Genomic DNA, 6509 nt, shown 5'->3' with positions numbered 1-6509 from the left:
AGGGTACTATGGTGTTAAATGCTGAGCTGTAGTCGATGAACAGCATTCTCTCATAGTCAGCCACCAATTGTGCAAGTTCTCCCACTTAAAAAGATGAGAGAGGCCTGTAATTTTCATCATAGGTACACTCCAACTATGACAGACAAAATGAGAAAAAAAAATCCAGAAAATCACATTGTAGGATTTTTAATGAATTTATTTGCAAATTATGGTGGAAAATAAGTATTTGGTCAATACCAAAAGTTTATCTCAATACTTTGTTATATACCGTTTGTTGGCAATGACAGAGGTCAAATGTTTTCTGTAAGTCTTCACAAGGTTTTCACACACTGTTGCTGGTATTTTGGCCCATTCCTCCATGCAGATCTCCTCAAAAGCAGTGATGTTTTGGGGCTGTTGCTGGGCAACACGGACTTTCAACTCCCTCCAAAGATTTTCTATGGGGTTGAGATCTGGAGACTGGCTAGGCCACTCCAGGACCTTGAAATGCTTCTTACGAAGCCACTCCGTCGTTGCCCGGGGGGTGTGTTTGGGATCATTGTCATGCTGAAAGACCCAGCCACGTTTCATCTTCAATGCCCTTGCTGATGGAAGGAGGTTTTCACTCAAAATCTCACGATACATGGCCCCATTCTTTCCTTTACACGGATCAGTCGTCCTGGTCCCTTTGCAGAAAAACAGCCCCAAAGCATGATGTTTCCACCCCCATGCTTCACAGTAGTTTTATCCACTCTATAAAAAAAAAACATTTTACATTTTGCTAAACAAGACCAAATCAAGCCAGTTGGTCACATATGTGTTGATATATCTCAGATACTTGTGTTGTCCTCTGTGTTTGTTTGTTGCTTGTGTTGGTGAAGTGATGATGTCAGACAACACTGTGCCACAGAGAGAGTCACAAAAAATCACTTCAGGGCAAATAAATCCGATCTGACCGTTTAGCAAGGGCTTTGTTAACTTTTGCCTTGCTCAGACTAGCAGTTTGAAGTGACCCAAATATTTTTTTTACCTGAATTCAAAACATCTCTGAATGTGATACAAATCTTATTTGAGCACATGCCTTTTGGCTTTAAGACCTAGGGGAAAAGGTTGAATTTGTATCACATTCAGAGATGTTTTGAATTCAGGTAAAAAGATATTTGGGTCACTTCAAACTGATAGTCTGAGCAAGGCAAAAGTTAACAAAGCCCTTGCTAAACTGGTTAGACAGCTAGTGTAATGACTGGATGCATATCTATGTCGCAAACAGAAGGATCTCTGCCAAGCTGATGAAAATGGTACATTCTCTCTTTATTTTTGAAAATGTAACACCGGGAAAAACCAACGAACACAAACGTAAAGCTAGTCGTGCCTACATGCAACAAACAAAAGACAAGATCCCACAAACCCCAAAAGGAAACTGACAACTTATATCTGATTCCCAATCAGAGACATCAATAGATAGCTGCCTCCGATTGTGAATCAAACACACCAACATAGAAACAGAAAACCTAGAATGCCCACCCTAGCCTCTCTACGGCCAGGGCGTGACAACCTGGCAATGTTGAAAACACAAAAATGCTACAGTCGTTTTAGTAAACAAATTATAAATAAATAGCTAGCTACACTACGACTCCAGTAAATTAGATAATGATGGATCTTTAAACAGTGATTATCCAACAAAGTATATTTAGTCACCAATTTAACTCCTAACTATGTTGCAAATGTAAAGTGCAAGTCATACCTATTGATCATTATCGCATGTGGATACTCAGAGATATTAAAATATGTATATTTCTATGAGTAAATAGGCAGGTGCATCATAATTCTGGTATTAGGTAATGGCCTATAGATTGTGTTTTTATTTTTATGGTTCATCAACTGACGTCAAATTCCATTGTTGCTTAATAGAATGTTGAAAGTCATTTTCAAACATAAATATATTTTTTTAGGTGTTACATTTTTATAAATATAAAGTGGAAAACAATAATATGGTGCCTGCCTGGTGAAGGCCTTCTCCAGAACCCCTTGTTTCAGATATTTCCTGTAAATGTATTTTCCAAAGATAGAGCACTGAAGCATAGAGATTGAGGATGGCCATACTGGAAGAAGAGCAGTTACCCAAGATGATCCCCCAAAATATATATATTTGCCTGTTTGGCATATTGAGTTAGACATGTAGGCCAACATTATGAATGATACATTACAAGCAATGATGAACATCAAATACATGTTATATTCAATTGATATTGGGCATATACTGTACACATCTCCAATCCCACATCAAAGTAATTAGCTAAATTACTTGGTTTGATGTTACTCTGAAGTGATTTGAGTTGGTCAGGTAGATCAAGCTTGGCAAAACAAAACTGTAAAGACAGAATGCCAAAATGTCTCCAGGTATATCAAGACTGTAAACTCACCTTCACAATGAAAAGCTTCCTCCACACGGTGGCACCAGTAACCAGAGAAACCTGGGTGGTGTGCTGAAAGTTTTGAGTGCCAAAATAACTGTTTCTTGCATAAAAGGGGATACCTCTTGTATAATAAACAATACCTTTCTGTGGCTTTATCTGGAAAACAACTGTATATTTTTAAATCTTTTTTAAAATGGTGTTATTTACATTTTGGAGTAAAATGTTGTGACTATTGACTCCTAAAGAATGCTTACATTGCCTCAGACACCAACCAGTTTAGTCATCTACCAAATTCAATATTTTTTGGTGCCTGCATTTTGTCAAATCTGAGAAAAAGTTGAATGAACAATATTTCCTTTTGAGGAACTGAGATAAAATACTATGAATAGAGCAGAGAATATTTGGAATCAATTTCACTCTTCTGTGAAGACTAAATGTTCAGATTTACGTTATTACGATATTATTATGCTAAGTTTCGAGCAGCATCTCACAATGAAAAACATTTGTAATTAATCATCATGGTTGTTGTATTTTCTAGTAATTATTGTCTGGTATTGAATTGTCGTCTTAAAATACAGCCGAATGGGAAATGCTTGAAGCTGGAAATACAGCTATCTGGCAGGGTGTGTTACCACATAGGAATTCCAGTCCCAGAGAAGAAGTAGAACAGAGGTCATTCCTTTGTGACATCACACCAGAGACAGAGCAATAGAGATAATGTTGCTTCCTCTCTGCTTTAATGTCAAGTTGGAATGTGTCACATTGATCATTCAGTGTGTTTTTCCTTTTTTGAGATGACTGAAATTGAGTTATGCCCCAAACAAGATGGGGCCTAGATTTGCTAGAGTTGTAACTATAACCAGTGTGTGTGTGTGTGTGCGTGTGTATTTGTGCAGGTGTGCGTCCATGTACACCATATAAAGAGGAGATATGACCACAGTGACACACAGTTGGCAGTCAATACTTCTGATTAGCCCTACACCATGATTTGGAGATAGTAGCCATAGTTATATATGAAAGAGCCAGGGGAGGTTGTTACACACAGGGGCTCTGTTAATGAGAATAGGAGAGAGAGGAGGAAGTAGAGAAGAAGTCATGTGGTTGAAGAAGAGTTGTGAGTTAGGCTGTGGGTTGTAGAAGAGTTGTGAGTTAGGCCGTGGGTTGTAGAAGAGTTGTGAGTTAGGCTGTGGGTTGTAGAAGAGTTGTGAGTTAGGCCGTGGGTTGTAGAAGAGTTGTGAGTTAGGCTGTGGGTTGTAGAAGAGTTGTGAGTTAGGCTGTGGGTTGTAGAAGAGTTGTGAGTTAGGCCGTGGGTTGTAGAAGAGTTGTGAGTTAGGCTGTGGGTTGTAGAAGAGTTGTGAGTTAGGCTGTGGGTTGTAGAAAAGTTGTGAGTTAGGCTGTGGGTTGTAGAAAAGTTGTGAGTTAGGCCGTGGGTAGTAGAAGAGTTGTGAGTTAGGCCGTGGGTAGTAGAAGAGTTGTGAGTTAGGCCGTGGGTTGTAGAAGAGTTGTGAGTTCGGCCGTGGGTTGTTGAAGAGTTGTGAGTTAGGCCGTGGGTTGTTGAAGAGTTGTGAGTTAGGCCGTGGGTTGTTGAAGAGTTGTGGGTTAGGCCGTGGGTTGTAGAAGAGTTGTGAGTTAGGCCGTGGGTAGTAGAAGAGTTGTGAGTTAGGCCGTGGGTTGTAGAAGAGTTGTGAGTTAGGCCGTGGGTAGTAGAAGAGTTGTGAGTTAGGCCGTGGGTTGTAGAAGAGTTGTGAGTTCGGCCGTGGGTTGTTGAAGAGTTGTGAGTTAGGCCGTGGGTTGTTGAAGAGTTGTGAGTTAGGCCGTGGGTTGTTGAAGAGTTGTGAGTTAGGCCGTGGGTTGTAGAAGAGTTGTGAGTTAGGCTGTGGGTTGAAGAAGAGTTGTGAGTTAGGGCGTGGGTTGTAGAAGCGTTGTGAGTTAGGCTGTGGGTTGAAGAAGAGTTGTGAGTTAGGCCGTGGGTTGTAGAAGAGTTGTGAGTTAGGCCGTGGGTTGACAAAAAATGTCTAAAAACCTGTTTTTGCTTTGTCATTTTGGGTTATTGTGTGTAGATTGATGAGGATTTTTAGAATAAGGCTGTAGCGTAACAAAATGTAGAAAAAGTCAAGGGTTCTGAATACTTTCCACCAGCAAGCCCAAGGCCTAGGTGGTGATGCCCGCGCCCATCGCCACAGTCGGAATGTGCAACCCTTATATCGACCCCTACTGCCTCTTCCCCATGGCCCCTAAGATGGCTGCCCCAAAGCCTCCTCTGATTCCAGCCCCGGCTCCGGTCGAAGCCGCCCCAGTGCCTGTCCTGACCCCCTTCCTGCCGTACCCTCTGAAGACCCCCACAAGGTTCTACTACGCCCCAGTCCTGGAACCCTTCCTCACTGCTGAGCAGAAGACAGAGCTGCTACGTATCTGTAACCCTGACGACACCGAGTGTCTGCAGTACCACCTGCGTGCCGCCTACGGCTACAGGCCCGCTACTGGACCCACCCCGTCCTATGCTGCCCTGGGCAGCGATCCCACCAAGGACCGCTACTGCCGGCCCCAACTGGTGAAGAAGGCCCCCTCCGGCTTCTTCCACCTGTACCCCACCTGCGACCCGGCCACGAATCCAAGACCACCGCCGTACCCCAGTGCCACCCCTATGACTTCACCTGCAACGGCATGTCCGCCCCCGCTACCCTCACCGCCGAGGCCAACAAGCCCAAGAGCGGTGTGATATTGCCCGATCCCGACTGCGACCCCGAATACGACTACAACTGCCGCCTTCGTCGCGCCGAGGACTCCCCCGCTGCGATGGAATCAGCGGCCAAGGAGCCCAAGGAGAAGCCGGTGCAGCAGAAGGCCGGGCCCGGGTACGCTGTCCCACAGTTCGAAGACTTCCTGAGGAGTTACATGGCCATGGGCCAGTACAGGAAGAAGTACATTTAAAAAAACACGTCACACAAATGTCAACTAGACGCTAGATCGCTAGAACTGGAAGAAAGTGAGACAAGTTGATGTTTGACACACACACACACACACACACACACACACACACACACACACACACACACACACACACACTCACTCTCATGGTCCTCCCAAGGTGCTAAAATATCTCCCATGGTCCAACCTTCCGGGTTGGAGCGAGCGGTCGCATTCGCACTTTGGTCCGCAGGTAGTATAACTTTTCATTACATCTCATTATAGTACAACGGTTTGATTTGTCTAATCTTAGCAATTTCTTCTTAGCTAGCTACATAGCCGTCTTTGTATCAAAGATAATTGCGTAATTATCGTATTTCGTCGTCCTAACGAAGTCTACACTGCTATCTGCCCAGCAGCTAGCCAGCTAGCAAACGTCCACCGTCTACCGAATAGCAGCACTGTAGAAACTATTACACTCAACTGAACGACTTGATTAGTGTAGTGTTAGCTAGCTACATAGTTGTCTTTGCTGTCTTCGTATCCAAGATAATTGTGTAGTTTAGAGTGTGTAGTTTTAGAGTGATTATCTTAATTTACCGAGGGTAGCTAGCCAGCTATTTGTCGTCCTTAACGTAGGAGACACTGCTAGCTAGCCAACAGCTAGCCAACGTCTACCGAATAGAACTTCCGCACTCAACAACCCGGTCGCATTCCGCTTCGCTCCACAGGTAGTATCACATTTTCATTTCATTTCATTACAGTACAACGGTTTGATTTGTTTGATCGTAGCTAGCTACATAGCTAGCTACATAGCCGTCTTTGTATCAAAGATAATTGTGTAGTCTAGAGCGATTTTCTAGGTTAGCTAGCCAGCTATTGTCGTTCTTTTAACGCAACGTAACGTAATCAACACTGCTAGCTAGCCAGCTAGCCCCCGAATAGCAGCACTGTAGAAACTATTACACTCAACGGAACGACTTGATTAGTGTAGTGTCAACAACGCAGCCACTGCCAGCTAGCCTACAAAGTCAACAACGCAGCCACTGCCAGCTAGCCTATTTCAGCAGTACTGTATCATCTTAATCATTTTAGTCAATAAGATTCTTGCTACGTAAGCTTAACTTTCTGAAGCTAAGCTTCTGTAGCCTGTCAACTATGTGTCTGTCTATCCCTGTTCTCTCCTCTCTGCACAGACCATACAAA

The 6509-nt window shown here is 43.4% G+C and overlaps 1 pseudogene; it reads left to right on the top strand.

The window, feature by feature from the left end:
• The first annotated feature begins 2072 nt into the window (after positions 1-2072).
• On the top strand, positions 2073-5504 carry LOC139559562 (uncharacterized; annotated as a pseudogene).
• Positions 5505-6509: the final 1005 nt, after the last annotated feature.

This window comes from Salvelinus alpinus, chromosome 30, assembly GCF_045679555.1.
Source record: "Salvelinus alpinus chromosome 30, SLU_Salpinus.1, whole genome shotgun sequence".
In the NCBI taxonomy this organism is placed as follows: Eukaryota; Metazoa; Chordata; class Actinopteri; order Salmoniformes; family Salmonidae; genus Salvelinus; species Salvelinus alpinus.
This window is presented reverse-complemented; position numbering and strand designations above follow the sequence as displayed.